The 18263-nt window shown below is 36.0% G+C and overlaps 2 pseudogenes across 1 annotated transcript; both read right to left on the reverse strand.

Moving 5' to 3' along the window:
• Olfr946-ps1 (olfactory receptor 946, pseudogene 1) lies at window positions 465-1409 on the reverse strand (annotated as a pseudogene).
• On the reverse strand, window positions 4093-15650 carry Olfr947-ps1 (olfactory receptor 947, pseudogene 1; annotated as a pseudogene). Its single transcript, NR_033620.1, has 2 exons — window positions 15454-15650; window positions 4093-6072 (listed from the first exon to the last, which is right to left on the reverse strand). The product of NR_033620.1 is annotated as an olfactory receptor 947, pseudogene 1 (transcript).
• Window positions 15651-18263: the final 2613 nt, after the last annotated feature.

The following is an 18263-nucleotide window of genomic DNA, read 5'->3' on the forward strand; positions in this document are numbered from 1 at the left end:
AGTGACGAATCAGAGAAACATTTAAGAAAATTATTAATTACTTACAACAAATCACTCTTCCTATTATTAGGTCTATCTATCTATCTATCTATCTATCTATCTATCTATCTATGATATTAGGAAACAAAAAAATTAAAGGAAAGAGAGGAACATGTAAGTGGTTAGACAAAGATGAGGAAAATGTAAAAATTACAGCACTTACATATAAAATTCTCAAAAGGATTTAGAAAGGAAAATATCAATTTTGTAATATTTAGGAATGAAGTTTATTATATTTATAGTAATGTTTATAAAATGAAAAATATATGCTTAATTAATGGCTATCCATTATGGGAATTTGGATTCATGTCATCTTTACTATTTGCATATATTTTGATTTTGTGAAACACATGAGATGCTATCTGCATAAAAAATTGCATTTCTGTATAATTTGCTCTAACAAATAATACTCACATTACTTCTGCTTATATGAATCTTTTTCTTTCAAATATTTTCTTCAAGGAAACACTGTCATCCTTATTCATCAGGCTGTAGATCAAGGGGTTCAGCATGGGAACAACAATGATATAAAACACAGAGGACACTTTCCCTTGGTCCATGGAGCTGACTGATGATGGCTGTAAGTATGTGAATGCAGCAGAACCATAGAGGACAGCAACAGCAGAGATGTGGGAACTGCAAGTACTGAAGGCTTTAGACCTGCCCTCACTGGAGTGAATACGGAGTATGCTGGCAATGATGAGGATGTAGGAAGTAATAACAGCCAGCATTGAGACACAGATATTTACTGTACAAAAAATAGAATTTAACTATTAATGGATCAAGTTTAATATGCTGATGTCTATGACATTGTAACCCAAAACTTAAGACTCTCTCTCCTATATGCATTCTCATTGGTATTGTGGGCATAATGGGTAAATTCTGACCAGTTCTGGTTTATTGCTGTGACTATTCTCATTACAAGAGCAGGTGCTTCTCAAACTTCTGAAATTGATTTGTGGGAATAACTGGAGGATGAATACATGGGCTAGTGAAGACATAAATGATATATAAAGAACTTAATGGGCAGTTATTGTATGTGCTCACATACCAGAATGGCATCAGAATCAAAGAGTAAAAATTACGCTAATGCTTCCAATGAATATGAGGATTTTGTTGAGAACTGAACTGCATGGCATTGTTTTACATTGTCTTGACTCCAATTATTTTCCTATCCTTATATTTTGTAAGAGACTGAGTGTAAAGATTATGGACTTTTTCAACCTAAAATGGTAGATTAGAAGCTGCCTGTGCAAAATACAAGGAAGGAAAGTCTTGATGAGAAGTTAACGGTTGGTATGCAAAGATGTACAAGAGGATAAATATTAGAAATTTACAAAAAGACATAAGATGTTCAGAAAATATGAAACAAACAATTAAATAAACAAAAACTATGAAGATGTGCTGTTGGTTGGCCAGATGCTATTTGTATTCTGATATTCATTCTGCTTTATCAAGAGGGGCTGCCCACTATGAGCAATCCATCACATACTCTCGTGATCTCATGTTATCCTTCTCCCATTTTAACTTGTGAATAAAGTCTAGAGACTGTGACTGGGCAGTGGAGAGGAAAGGTGGGACTGGAGTTTTGAGACTGTGGGCAGGTAGAGAGCACGGGAGATGAGAGGGGATAGAAATTAAGGAGGAAGCATTGTTGTACTAGAACCACATGACCAGGAGAAATAACAAGTAAGAAGAGGTCCTTTTTTATTGTTATTTTTCCTTTTTTTTAAATTAGATATTTTTTCATTTGCATTTCAAATGCTATCCTGAAAGTCCCTATACCCTCCCCCTGCCCTGCTCCTCAACCCACCCACTCCTGCTTCCTGACTCTGGCATTCCCCTGTACTGGGCATATGATCTTCGCAAGACCAAGGACCTCTTCTCCTATTGATGGCCAACTAGGCCATCCTCTGCTACATATGCAACTAGAGACACATCTATGTGGGTTACTGGTTAGTTCATAATGTTGTTCCACCTATAGGGTTGCAGACCCCTTTAGCTCCTTGGGTACTTTCTCTAGCTGCTTCATTAGGGGCCCTGTGTTCCATCCAATAGTCTTATAGCTGGGGAATAGCAGTGTAGTGTTTGATAGGCTCAATTTATGCATATAGCTTACAATTATAATAATTGGTTTGTGTTGTTATATGGGCTTATTGGGCTTAGAAATTACAGCATCAAAAATGCCACAGGCTAAAGAGGTTTGAAAAGTGAAATTCCTTTAGAAAATCGCCAAATCATACCTGACCCCATTCCTTAAACCCTCTCTATTTAGTCAGACCTTGTAGACCTGACACAAGGACTAAGCTGTTATTGTTGTTATCATTTTGAATAGCTATTGAAACTCTGGCCCAGGGTTTGGCTGAAGCTCCAATGAGACATAAAAGAAACATAAAGATCCATGAAAGTGGAAGAAGATAAAATTACCCAGTGGAAAATTTTCCCAGGATACCTATAGATGGACAAGCTACAATCTAACTGACATACTGAAGATTAATAATAGTTCTCATTTGCCACCATCTTTGTGAAGAATAATATTATTGTCAGCTACTATATTCATAATTACAATGGAAATATAACTTTAGCAATATCCATGAATTTAGAGGAATTCCATTCCAGTAACATGCTTACATTGTCTGAAATACAGACACACTCATAGTATGCACTTTTATTCTCAAACAGTGAAGATAATGTTAGTTTGTAGAAGGATGCACACATGTTGGAAAGTAATGTTTATTTGAGTTGCAGATAAAGTGATGAATAAAAGAAAGATTTCAAGGTATAGGATATGTCAAACTCTAACAAGAACAGAGAGAAAAGGGAGGTGACAGAAGAGAGAACTGAAGAGAGACAGAGACAAAGAAACGAAGAGAGAGAGCGACAGAAATACAGAGAGAAAGGCTAAGACAGAGACAGAGACAGAGACAGAGACAGAGTCAGATTTACTGTAAGTTTACAGAGACAGGTTGAAGAGAGAACAAGCTAGACACAGGTGAAGACAAAGCTAGCCAGAGAATGGAAAGGAGCCAGAAGATTAGAACAGATTTTTAGAGGTTGTTTTGGGTCAAGTGGAGCAATTCAATCATGAGAGAAAACAGTTTAAATCAACCATCTTGGAGGGGAGTTTTGAGCCAGACAGCTGAATAGAAACATGTAGTCAGAGTTCAGATAGCTCTAAAAAAAGGGTAGGTTTATTCATGAGTAAGTCTAAGAGGTTGAAAAAAATCTGGGACTACATTATATTTATAGAGAGCCTAGAATCTTCGAGGACTAGGCCTGAATTAGCAGATGGAGGCAGTAAGCCTTACAGAGAACAATTATATTAGGCAAATAAAAGTTAAATTTACATAATGAGCATGTTTACGGAAAGTTTTATCTGAGGAGCAGGAACACTCATCTCCTACTGTATGTGATAAGGAACTTCCCATGTTGCAGTTAATATTTAAACAGCTCTCTGTTTACAGTAGGTGCACACCTGGCTCCCGTTGTGAGGCCCTCCTCTACACCTGCCACAATGTTCTGTGTCCTAGTTAGAAACACACACACACACACACACCCTTTATAATTTAATATGCCTTAATTTGCTTGATGGCTGGTCACTCCTGAACCTCCATGTGGCTAACACACTCCCCATATTCCTCAGTAAATTCTTCTAAATCTATATTTTATCATTGCTGCCCTAGCCCGTTCTGGGCAGCTCCTCCAGAGCTGCTTTCCCCCTTACATTTACATTTCTCCCTCCTGCTCCTTCACTGCATGATCTATCCTACACTCCTCTCATGGTGGACTCTCTTCTTACTATGCTCCTGGGTTTCTTATATGGGCATTCTATATGTCCAGCCACTGTCTCCCTGTCCAGCCATTGACTGCTTGAAACTTTGTTTACCAATCTAAATCAATTGGGGACAGAGACATGCAGCATCTTGTAAACAGACATACAAATTCCCGTGCAATTTGGAAGTTTATTAAATCAAATACCCAACAATTCCATTGTAGCAAAAACAACAAATTAATAAACAATCAAACAAAATAAGCATAAAACAAAAATGCAAATTTTAGATTTCAAGTTGCCCTATTTTATTCAGAATAAAATCAGAATACAAAATATGTTGAGAGAATGTTGAGGAAAGGAGACTAAATTTCATTCATTATTGACAGTATTGCAAACAATTGCAGCTACTTTTGAATATGCTGTGGTGAGTTAAACAAGTAACTAAGAGAGTAAATAAGCAAATAAGTAAGTAAGTTCATAAATAAATAATATAACATATGACCCTGGAATTCCAATCCTTGTCCTGTGACCAAAGGACTTGACATTCTATACCACAGTTAACTGTTCCTCCATGTTCCATATACTGCCATTCACAAGAGCAAAGAAATGAAAATGACCTACATGACCTATGAATGATGCAATGATGACGAAAACACAGTGGAATTTTATTTAGGTATAAAAAAAATAGAATTTTGAAATTTTCATGTAAATAAATGGTACTAGAATAGACTGATGGAGGTGACTCAGAGCTAGAAAGATAGACAACACATGCTCTCCAATGTAGAACTTGGAAATTTCAAGCACTCCATTCTGAGATTAAGAGCTGTGAGAAACTAGTGATTACTGAGAGCAGAATGAGACTTACTATGGGTATATATTGATTAAAATAAGAGAGAGTGTTAATTTGAAATAGAGCAGGGAGAACATGAGTGTGGTTGGAGGGAGATGAGGGAACTGATATAATTATAGCACTCAAATATGAAATTCTCAAAAATGACATAAAAATTAATTTAGATGGTATGATTTTGTTATAATTAAGGAGGTGGTTTATATTTTAGAGTAATAATTATTAAACATGATGAGAAATATACATAACATGATGCAATAACTTTATAGGCATAACAGTTCATGTCATCCATTCTATTCTATAATCATATAACATAGTAGATGCTTGAAAATTAAGTTGCAATTTGTAACAGTAAAAATTATCAAATGATGTTAGACTACGCAATAATAATGACAGGTGGGGTTAAATAAAAATTTTTGTGTATTTTTAATTACTTTGCTGTGATAAATTATCTTCACATAATTCTGCTTACATGACTTTTTTCCTTTCAAGTATTTTCTTCAATGCAACACTGACATCTTTATTCCTCAGGCTGTAGATCAAGGGGTTCAGCATGGGAACAACAGTAGTATAAAACACAGAGGACACTTTCCCTTGGTCCATTGAACTCACTGATGATGGTTGTAAGTACATGAATGCACCAGAACCATAGAAAATGGCAACAGCAGAGATGTGTGAACTGCAGGTACTAAAAGCCTTGAACTTGCCCTCCCTGGAGTGAATGTTGAGAATGGTGGCTATAATGAAAATGTAGGAAGTAATAATGGTCATCACTGGGACACAGATATTAAACATACTAACAAATAATGTCAACATTTCATTGATATAGGTATTAGAGCGTGCAAGTTTCAAGAGTGGAAGAAGATCACAGAAATAGTGGTTGATCACATCTAACTTGCAGAACTGAATCCTAAGCATAAAGCCAGTGATTACTGAAGAGCAAACCACAGCAAAAATATACACTCCTGAAATCAGAGAACTGTAAATCTGATAAGACATGGATACACTGTAAAGCAAGGGATTACAGATGGCAACATAGCGGTCATATGCCATTGCAGCTAATGTGTAGCACTCTGCAACGCCAAAAATGATGAAGAAGTAGAGCTGAGCCATGCATCCAGAGTAAAAGATGATGTTCTTCTCTGTCAGAAAGCTCACCAACATTTTAGGGGTGATAACTGTGGACTGACAGAAGTCAATGAAGGACAGACTGCTGAGGAAATAGTACATGGGTGTGTGCAAGTGGGAACTGAGCCCAATCAGTGTGATCATGCCCAGGTTCCCTGCTACAGTGATAGATTCCTGTGAAGAGGAGGAAGAGTGGCAGCTGGAGTTCTGGCTTCTCTGAGAGCCCAGCCAAGAAGAACTCAGCCACTGTGCACTGGTTTCCTGCTGCCATGTCCTCCATTCAGATCTGGAAGAGAACAAGATTTTTAAACCAATTAGAGAGTAAGACTTTATTTTACTTTTCTATGTACACAAAGTTCCCATGTAAATTATTTCTGCTTTAGTATACCTTTGTCCTCTAAATAATTACTTTAAGTAAATTATCTTACATAAATATAATTAATCTTTTATTATAATTTTTTAAAAGATATACTTAAAATTAACAATGTATTTCATATAAAATATCACTTGATTCAAATTTAAATTTTTCTCATTAGTTCATATGCCTCATATTTGAGATGTAGAATGTGTATTAGTGGAGAAAAATTCCCCACTATATTGGGCAGGTAAGCATTCCTCAAGATAGTGAATTATTATCCCAAATCAATTTTCAAAGGGAATCTCCAGAGCTCTACTTTTAAACATTCCCATTTCTCTAATCCTTAAGATAAATTCTTTAAATACCCAAATGTGTAAATTAATTGACCTATGGAACGGCCATTGCATTAAATACTTGAAACATGGTGTAACTAGTATTAAGTACTGGACACTTTGTGCTACTAGGATTAAGTACTGAACACATGGTGCTACTAGCAGAGAATTTTAGTTTGGGAACCAATTCGTGAGAGGAACAGTATCAGTCGGTAGTGGTTACATAGTGAATCCATAAAGACAAAGTGCCCATGTTCACACCTATTACTTACCTTTAACACTGATAGCTAATACAATATATTTTTAAAAAATTTAACAGGTAAAGAAGTAAGTATTGCTGGCATCTTATAATTCAAGAAAATCTGCATTTTTGATTTTTCATTTTTTTCTTAGATATTTTATTTATTTACATTTCAAATATTATACCCTTTCCTAGTTTCCTCTCTGAAAATTCCCTATGCCCTCCCACATCCCCCTGCTTACCAACCCACCCATTCCTGCTTCCTGGCCCTGGCATTCCCCTATACTGAGGCATAGAATCTTCACAGAACCAAGGGCCTCTCCTCCCACTGATGTCCAACTAGGCCATCCTCTGCTACATATGCAGCTAGAGGCATGTGTCCCACCATGTGTTTTCTCTGATTGGTGGTTTAGTCCAATAGACCTCTGGGGGTACTGGCTAGTTCATATTGTTTTTCCTCCTATGGGGCTGCAAACCCCTTCAGCTCTTGGGTACTTTTTCTAGCTCCTTCATTGGGGACACTGTGCTCTGTCCAATGGATGGCTGTGAGCATCCACTTCTGTATTTGTCAGCACTCTCAGAGAGCCTCTCAGGAGACAGCTTTATCAGGCTCCTGTCAGCAAGCTCTTGTTGGCATCTACAATAGTGTCTGGGTTTAGTGGTGTTGGTGGGATGCCCAGGTGGGGCACTCTCTGGATAGTCCTTCCCTCAGTCTCTGCTCTGAACTTTGTCTCTGTAACTTCGTCTATGGGTACTTTGTTCCCCCTTCTATGTAGGATGGATGTATCCACACTTTGGCCTTCCTTCTTCTTGAGTTTCAAGTGTTTTGCAAATTGTATCTTGGGTATTCAAAGTTTCTGGGCTAATATCCACTTATCAGTGAGTGCACATCATGTGTGTTCCTTTGTGATTGGGTTACCTCACTTAGGATGATATCCTCCAAATCCATACATTTGTCTAAGAATTTCATAAGTTCATTTTTTTAATAGCTGCATATACTCTGTTGTGTAAATGTATCAGATTTTCTGTATCCATTCCTCTGTTGAGGGACATCTGGGTTCTTTCCAGGTTCTGGCTAATATAAATAAGGCTGTTATGAACATAGTGGAGCTGCAGTATGGCTTTTCTATTGTACGTTCCTATTGATAATCTCTCAAATGGAAAGTTGGTTATTTCTGCATGTTAAAATTAGAGAAACAGACTCAACTCAGTTCTTATTTTTGTGTATATGTTGTGAACTAAGAAGGATTGCAATGCAAAAACACTTTAACCAGAGGAAAGTATATCTATTATCTTCTATCCTATTAAACTATGAATCAATTATTGATTGGGTAGACAAAGTAAATTCCTAAATGAATTAGAATGTTATCATAAAAACGTAAGAAGTTCCTTCCTTCCAATATGCACCTCTATTCAGAGCAGATGGCCTTGACTGCCCCTTTCCCACATCCCAAACCTTCCTGTCTCCAAGGGATCTTCCATAATTAGGGGCACAGGTGAGACCCCTACCCCAATACCCAAGTCAGCTGGAAATCCCACAGAGAAAAGGGGGATCTATTTCCTCTGGCTTAGTACCATCATCCTTTAGATCTGCACCTCCCTCTGGTGTAGATCAGCTACCTGCCCTCTCTCCTACACCCCACAGCTTGTCTGTCTCCAAGAAGGACTGCCATAACTAGGAACATAGGTGAAATGCCTGCCTCAATTCCCACACCAACTGGATATTCATGGAGCCCAGTGGATGTGGAATCTATCCCCTACACAGGAGCCCATTCTTCTTTCAGGTCTGTACATTCACCCCGGTCAGATTGATGTTCCTGCCACTCTCCCACGAAAAGCAGACTGTCTCCCAGGAGGTTGGTCTTAAACAGGGACACAGGTGAGATCGTTGATCCAATAAGCACCCCAGCTGGGACCCGCCACCCCCCCCACACACACACTCCACAGATTCCAGCAGACTTGGGATCTATCCTGCTCTGCTTGAGCCCCATAGTTATTCTGCTCTGTACCTCCATCTGGAATTGGGGCAGATCATGCCTCTAGACTCCAAAGCCTGACTGCCTTTAAGGAGTTTCACCCTAACCAGGGACACAAGAGCTTTGCCCTAACCATGGAAACAGGAGGCCTGCTCTAATGAGGGACACAAGAGCCCCACCTCCTATCATAAACAGCACTGCTTGCCTCCCAGGTTGCCTGCCCTAAACAAGGTACCAGAGCTCTACTGCCTCCAATCAGGCAGGCTCCAGTAGGAGACACCCAGGCCATTAAACACCAGAGATAACCAGATGTCAAGAGACAAGCACAAGAACATAAACAACAGAAGTCATTTAATCTGGCAGCACTGGAACTAACATTTTTCACCATGCAAGCCCTAGATACTCTAACAAACCTGAAAGCCAAGATTCAACTCATCTCATGAAGATATTAGAAGCCTTTAAGACAGATATAAATAATCCCCATGAGACAATACAGGAAAACAGAAACCCTTGAAGAGGTAATAAACAAATCATTTAAACAAATACAGAAAAACAAAATCAAGCATGTGAAAGAAATGAACAAATTGATCCAAGACCTAAAAATTAATATAGAAACAATAAAGAAATCATAAACCCTTGGGATGGAAAACATAGGAAGAAGATCAGGAACTACAGATGCAAGAATTACCAACAGAATACAAGAGTTAGAAGAGAATCTCTGGCATAAAAGATACCATTGAAGTTATTGAAATATCAGTCACAGAAAATAAAAGGTGTAAAAGGCCACTAAAAACATCCAGGAAATTCAGAACACAGGAAAAGACTAAATTTAAAAATAATAGAAATAGAAGAAGGCAAAGATTCCCAGTTCAAAGGCCAGAAAATATCTGCAACAAAATCATAGAAGAAAACTTCCCTAACCTAAAGAAACAGCCATAAATGTACTAGAAGCTTACAGAACACCAAATAAATTAGGCCAGAAAAGAAAATCCTTTCTTCACATAATAATCAAACACTAAATGTGCAGAACAAAGCAGGAATATTAAAGGCTCTAAAAGAAAAATGCAGACCCACCAGAATTATACCAAACTTCTCAACATAGATTCTAAAAGCCAAAAGACCTGAGACAGATATCCTGCAGACCCTAAGAAAACAGATATGCCAACCCAGTCTACTTTACCCAGCAAAACACTCAATCATCATCGATGGAAAAACCAAGGTGTAGCCTGACAAAACCAAATTTAAACAACATATTTCTACTAATCTAATCCTACAGAGCATATTGGGAGGAAAACTGCAACAAAAGAAGGGCAACTACTTTTCTTGTGATTTCCATTAACCATCTAACAACAGAAGAGAACCATGCATGCTTAACACCCTGTCCAACAAAGAAATAAGAGGGAAATAGAAATCATTGGTCTTCACTATCTCTCAACATCAATGTATTCAATTCCCCAAGCTAAGAGACTGGATACCTAAACAGGTTCCAGCATTTTGCTGCATACAAGAAATATAACTCAATTACAAAGGCAGACACACCTCAGAGTAAAAGACAAAAAAAAAATAATAATAATCCAAGCAATTGCTTCCAAGAAACAAACTTGAGCAGCCATTATAATATCCAATAAATTAGATTTTCAACCAAGGGATAACAAGAGACAAGGAAGGTCACTTCATACTCATCAAAGGAAAAATCCAGCAAAATGAACACTTAACTCTGAACATCTATGTCCCAAATGCAAGGGTACACATATACCTTTTTCTAGGAAGTTCATGGAACCTTCTCCAAAATGGATAATAAAATCAGACACAAAAGAAGCCTAACAAAGATTAAAATAATCCTATGCATTCTATCAGTTCATCACAGACTAAGGCTGGACTTCTGTAACAAAAACAAAACAAAACAAAACAAAACACCAGAAATCCCACATATTTATAAAGGACCCTGATATAGCTGTCTCTTGTGAGACTATGCCGGGACCTAGCAAACACAGAAGTGGATGCTCACAGTCAGCTATTGGATAGATCACAGGGCCCCCAATGGAGGAGCTAGAGAAAGTACCCAAGGAGCTAAAGGGATCTGCAACCTTATAGGTGGAACAATGTTATGAACTAACCAGTATCCCGGAGCTCTTGACTCTAGCTGCATATGTATCAAAAGATGGCCTAGTCGGCCATCACTGGAAAGAGAGGCCCATTGGTCACGCAAACTTTATATGACCCAGTACAGGGGAACGCCAGGGCCAAAAAGTGGGAGTGGGTGGGTAAGGGAGTGGGGGGGGTATGGGGGACTTTTGGGATAGCATTGGAAATGTAAATTAGGAAAATACCTAATAAAAATATGAAAAGAAAGAAAGAAAAGAAAGAAAGAAAGAAAGAAAGAAAGAAAGAAAGAAAGAAAGAAAGAAAGAAAGAAATTAAAGACTTTCTAGAATTCAATAAAAATTCAGGCAAAGCGTACCCAAACTTTTGGGACACAATGAAAGCAGGGCTAAGAGGAAAATTCATAACACTAAGTGCCATTATATAGAAATTTCAGAGGTTCTACACTAGTAACTTAGTAGCACATCTAAAAGCTCCAGAAGGAAAAAAAAAAAAAAAAAAAAAACCAGCAAGCACACCCAAGAGGTGTTGAAGGCAAGAAATAATCAAAATCAGGGCTGAATACAACCAATTAGAAACAAAGAGACATATATAAAATATCAAGTAAACTAAGAGCTCATGCTTTGAGAAAATCAAAAAGATAGATAAACCCCTAGCAAAATAACTAAAGAATATGGAGACAGTATCCAATTTAACAAAGTCAAGAATAAAAAGGGAGACATGACAAGAGAAACTAAGGAAATTCAAAAAATTATCAAATCTTATTACAAAAGCCTGCACTCAACAAAAACTGGGAAATCTAGATGAAATAGATGATTTTCTAGAAAGATATCACTTATCAAAGTTAAATCAATATCAGGTAAACCATATAAATAGTCCTGTAATCACTAAGAAAATAGAAGCATTTATTAAAAACCTTCCAACCACAAAAAGCCCAAGGCCAGATTGTTTTAGTGCAAAATACTGCCTGAAGTTCAAAGAAGAGCTAATACCAAGACTCCTCAAACTATTTTACAAATTAGCAACTTACAAAATAGGAAAACTACATAATTCATTCTATGAAGCCACAGTTACTCTGATACTTAAATCACACAAAGACCCAACAATATAAAGAATGTCAGAAAATTTTGCTTGTGAAAATTGATGCAGAAATACTTAATAAAATTCTTGCAAACTGAATCCAACAATATATCAACACCATCATTAACCAAGGTTCAGTAGGCTTTATTCCAGGGATGCAGAAATGGCTCAATATATGAAAATCCATCAACACAATCCACCATATAAACAAACTCAAAGAAAAAAAATCACATAATCATCTCATTAGATTCTGAAAAATCCTTTGACAAAATACAACACCCCTTCATGTTAAAAAACTTGGAGAGACTAGAAATTCATGGCACACACTTAAACATAATAAAAGCTATTTATAGCAAACCAACAGCCAACATCAAATTAAATGGAGAGAATATAGAAGCAATCCCCTGAAAATCAGGGACAAGAAAAGGCTGCCCCAGTCTCTCCCTATCTATACAATATAGTACTCAAAGTTCTAGCTAGGGCTATTAAACAACAAACAAGATAAAAGAGATAGATATTATAAAGGAAGAAATCAAGGTATCACTATTTGCAGATGATATGAATAACATACATAAGGAATGCAAAAAATTTTACCAGAGAACTCCTACAGCTGATAAACTTCTTTGGCAATGTGGCTAAATATCAAATTCACTCAGATAAATCATTAGGTTTCCTTTATACAAATGATAAATAGGCCATGAAACAAACTAGATAAACAAAACCCTTTATAATAGCCACAAGTAATATAAAATACCTTAGTCTAACCCTAACCACACAAATAAAAGATCTGCATGTAAACAACTTCAAATCTCTGAAGAAAGAAATCCAAGACCACAGAAGATGGTAAAATCTCCCATACTAAAAAAATGGTAAGATTAACATAGTAAAAATTGCTTCCCTACCAAAAGCAATCTATAGATTCAATGAAATTCCCATTAAAATGCCAATACAATTCTTCAAAGACATGTAAAGAGCAATTCTGAACTTCATATGGAAAAACAAAAGAAGGAGGAGGAGGAGGAGGAGGAGGAGGAGGAGGAGGAGGAGGAGGAAGAAGAAGAAGAAGAACAACAACAACAACAACAAAAACCAGAAACCTAGGATAGCAAAAACAATTCTCAAGAATAAAAGAACATTTGGGGGAAATCACTATCCTTCAACCTCAAGCTGTACTACATATAGAACAATAGTAAGAAAAACCACATAGTATTGGTACAGAGTCAGACATATCAATCAAGGGAATAGAATTGAAGACCCAGGAATAAACCCACACACCTATGGACATTCGTTTGTCAAAGAAGCCAAAACCATATAGTGGAAAAAAGAAATAACCTTCAACAAATGGTGCTGGCCTAACTGGTGGTCTACCTGTAGAATAATGCAAATTGATCCATATCTATCACATTGTACAAAGGTCAAGTACAAGTGGATCAAGGACCTCAGAATAAACCTAGATACATTAAGTCTAATGTAAGAGAAAGTAGGAAATAGCCTCAAACACATTGGCACAGGGGAAAATTTCCTGAACAGAACACCAATGTCTCAGGTTCTAAGACCAACAAATGATAAATGGGACCTCACAAAATTGCAAAGCTTGTATAAGGCAAAGGACACCATCGATAGAAGAAAATGACAAACTACAGATTCTGAAAGATCTTCACTAACCCTTCATTCCATACTGAGCTAAAACATACAACATACTCAAGGAATTAGACTCCAAAAAATCAAACAACCTAATCAAAAACTGGGATACAGAGCTAAACAGAGTTATCAACAGAGGAATATTAAATAGCTGAGCACTTAAAGAAATGTTCAGCATCCTTAGTCATCAGGGAAAGGCAAACCAAAATGACCATGATACTGCACCTTACACCAATCAGAATGATTAAGATAAAAAACTCAAATGATAGCACATGCTTGCAAGGGTGAGGAGAAAGAAGAACACTCCTTCATTCCTGATGGGATTTCAAACTGGTATAACCACTCTGGAAATCAATCTGGAGATTCCTCAGAAAATTGGAAATAGATCTATGTGAAGAACAAACTGTACTTCCCCTGGGTGTATGCCCAAAAGACACTCCACCTTATCACAAGAACACATGCCCTACTATGTTCATAGCAGCCTTCTTTGTAATATCCAAAAGCTGGAAACACAGATGTCCCTCAAACGAAGAGTGGATACAAAAACTGTTGTTCATTTCACAGTGTAATACTATCCAACTATTAAAAACAAGGAAATCAAAATTTTACATTTAAATGGATGCAAATAGAAAATATCATCCTGAGCAAGATAACCAGGTGAGTGGATATTAGCCAAAATTACCGACCAATGATACAACTCATGAATCATCTGAAGCTTAACAAGAAAGAAGGCCCAACTGTACATACTTCAATCCCAGTTATAAGGGGAACAAAAATAATCATAGGAAACAGAAGGAGGGACTTGTATGGGAGACAGGAAAAGTGGGGCAGGCTCAGGTACAGGGGAGACAGAAGAGAAGCCCAGAGAGTTAAGAGAAAATGAAAATATGCAACAGTTGGGAATGGGTCGGTGAGAATCACTAGAAAATCCTAGAGACCTGAGATGTTAGAAGTTCCCAGGTCTCAATAGAAATGGGCTTAGCTGAAATTCCCAAGTATTATGAGATGGAATCTGAAGTTATGACCTCTAGTAGAAAGACACGATCACCATATGAGGCATGGGGCCATTCAATCATCTTCAAAATTTTTGACCTAGTATTGTTCCTGTCTAAAGGAAATGCAGGCACAAAAATGGAGCATAGACTAAAGGACAGGCTGTCCTGTGACTGGCACAGTTTAGTTTCAATCCCATGGGCAGGCACCAAACACTGACACTAATTTATATCATGTTGTGTGTCCTTACATTTAAAAATATTTCAATGGTATCTTTTAAAAAATGAAATAGAAATGCCATAAAATATCAAATTTCCAACAAATATCCAGAATTAATTCTAATAAAATATAATGTTTCAAGTCAGGGAAGAAACCCTCAGATATGCATCAACAATTTAACAGTCTGCTCATTTGATCCTGTTAAATTCTTCATGCATACAGCCCCCTCCTTCTGTGATGTACATAATTGGATGCTTACAGTACCTAGAGTATATATAGTTATTTGTTATCTACATTTTAGAATGTTCTTTATTCTATTTGAAAGAGAATCACCATGCAGTTTTTCTTTGTTATCTGGTAAATATATAATCCCTTCTATATCACATTTAAACCTATTGCTGAAATTGTGGAATTCCTCCAAAATCTTGTAAAGGATTTATACTTTCTGCAATGTGCTTAAGAAGTTGAAAGTTCTGAACCACTTGCTTCCTTGGGAAGCAAGAACTATACTACTAGCCAGATGACCTTTTGGACTTATTTGCCAGTCCCCTCAGTAATACATGTCTGACGCATTATTATTAGGTTTTATGGTACTTTAAGAATAAAGGAATAATTAGATGAAGGAATGGAAATGTTCCGGCTCTTTCCTTGACTTCTTACAATGATTGTTCCAGTTCTTATAGTACCAAATAAAATGTATGATTACATGAGAAATGCACACTACCTTATTTCTCCTGAAATATTCAACATCAAATTTTATTTGCTGCTTGCCAATGGCATTAATACTGGGATGGGGAGTAACAGGCACCAAACGTTCTTCAGTTAGTGTCTAACAGGAAAAACCTAGTCCTCAATATAAACGTTACCTTTGAGCCTGGTCTGCATTCAAGTCACCTTCTCCCAGGACTCACCTAGTCTGTGCATCTGCAGCTTCAATTTCACACCCACAGTCAACTGAGCAGTTATGAAGCTCTGTCCTGAGGTTAACTTCTTCTGGTATTGTTTGCTGTGAAATAAGTATTCCTTATGGACACTCATTATTCTAGAAATGTTCTAATGAGAAAAGTAAACAATTATCAGTGCTAATTCCCCAATGGCCAAGATATTCTACAAATGATTTCCTGTAATTTCTAAACTTTCAATACCTAAAAATGATTTATATGGATCACAGGAGAGCTGTGTGAAAATGATCCAGCATGTGTTGGTGGGTGTGAGATTCTATACATTTCTTATGAGCCTTTGGATGATAAAACAGACAAAGCCCACATTGAAGTAACCAGGTTTTAGAGAAACAATGAGTTTTCTGATGAGTTATATGATATTTATTTTAAGTTTAACATTATTTAAATAATGAATGCATTCACAGGAATATTCTTAACAGTTTCCCCAAGAACAAAAACTGCCTTGCATTCTTCCTCATTTAAGAAGCCATGAAAACCAAAGAAAGGCCTAAATGAAAGAGATGGGGCCACCATTGTGACAATAGGAGGAATTATTTCAGGACTAAATATGTCAAAACCAGAAGAATCTAAAATTTTAAACTACCAAAGTAGTTTGTAAGACTAATGTGTCTTCTTTTCTAACCAATTTAATATGCTTTAAATAATTCATTCCTTATTTTTCTTGTGTAAGTGTTAAAAATAATAAATTCTCAAATTAATAGAGAGCATACAAAATATAATTAGAATTTTATAATATTCAACACAACACTTTAATGTTCTATAGAAATTCAAAATATCTTTGAGGATAATTTTCATTAGGAAAGACTCATTGAAAACAAGCATCCATTCATAAATTATTGCACTACTGTTCTTACTTTGTGTGAATAGTAACTTAGGTGAGATTTGGAAAATTTCAGAAATCCATTTAAATAATAGAATGTAGGTTATAGTGAAATATTTGAAAGTTATCAAATACTAGTTAATTTAATGTACAGTAACTATTTTCAAATGTTCTGAAAATCCTGTTTTTAACCTGTGTTAGTCTCTGTTTTGCATTCTTAATGTATTTATTTTTATTACTATAATTAATTTTTGTACATATATATGCATATATTATACTCCAATTAATATGATATTTTTCATGAAATTTTGAGGCTTCTAATATATTGTGTATTAGTAACTGGTCAATTTTGTCATTTCATTGAACTAATAGACCTGGAAAACTTGTATGTGACCAAATAGGAGTAATATATAATGGATAGTTTCTACTTATATCTTCTTGTGCACTGTTGCATTTGTATTAGTAATAAGGTTAATTCTGAGTTATCAGGTACAAATTCATTAGTCTCTAAAACAATTCTTCCTGCATATAAATAATCAGTGATTATACTAATAATTTCAGGATAATCTAATAATGCTATAAAGATTGCATATAATTCTGACTTTTGAACTGAGGTATGTACACTCGTGAGTACCTTGCTTATTTGTCTGATTTATAACATGTCATTACCATTTTCTTTGAATCCTTATAGAATGTTGATGCCTCTGGAATTGGTGTTCTCTTTATGATACATGGAAGAATCCAATGAGTTCCTTTTGTAAATTGTATATGTTTGCTTTTCAGATATTTATTGTTAGTCTCACCCAAGTAATTAATACAAGCTCTTTTCTGACATTCATTGATCACCCCCAATGGCATAATCTCTGCATTTATAAGAAATACCACAATTTCAGCTGAATCTTTTCCTGACAATTGGTGAAATCTTACTCTTCCTTATTTTATAATTAACTCAGAAATCTTTTCTATACATGTCTTTGATTTTTTACTTTGTTTATGAGCTAAGAAAATCCATATCTTCTCTTTACAAAATGAACCCATTAGAAGAATGTGTTGAAGGCAAAAATGGTCAAAATATGAGCAAGTTTAGGATCAATTTGATGCACCTATGCATATTTCAGTCTTTGTTCTACAAGAGTTAATTTTTTTCTGCTTCAGTTTTTAGAAATATTGGACAGTTTAAATTCAAATCTATTGTAATGTTTGAAACACCTTGCACAACTCATATATACTTAATGAAATTGTAGGCCTTAGACAGTTAAGATCTCCCATTCATTTTTTAAAATCCTAAAGTGTTCTCAATTGGTATAGATATATACCTATTTTTGTCTAATATTTTGTTAGTTGATTTGTAACCCAAATAACTAAGTGAATTGCCTCTTTGTATTTTTTTCTAGAGCACTCTGTGAACCCCCCATGGCAGAAGCCAACAGAAGTCATTCATATAATGATAAATATTAGACTGAGTTAATTGCTATGAATAACTTATAATGATTGTTGCAGAAAACACTGACTTCAATTTGGACACTTTAACATTATCTATGGAAGCACCTTGCAGTGGTATCTCTTTAGAGAATGATGATTATTCAAAATAGGTACTGAATACAAACCTGTCCCTATCCTGCTCATGCAAGGGTATAGTGAAAGAGCAATCTTTCAAGTCAATTATTACTATAGGCCATGATCTCTGTAACAAAGACAGTAAAGGAAGTCCATGCTATAAAGTTCCCATTGGTTGAATTACTTTGTTAACTA

Source organism: Mus musculus, chromosome 9, assembly GCF_000001635.26.
Source record: "Mus musculus strain C57BL/6J chromosome 9, GRCm38.p6 C57BL/6J".
In the NCBI taxonomy this organism is placed as follows: Eukaryota; Metazoa; Chordata; class Mammalia; order Rodentia; family Muridae; genus Mus; species Mus musculus.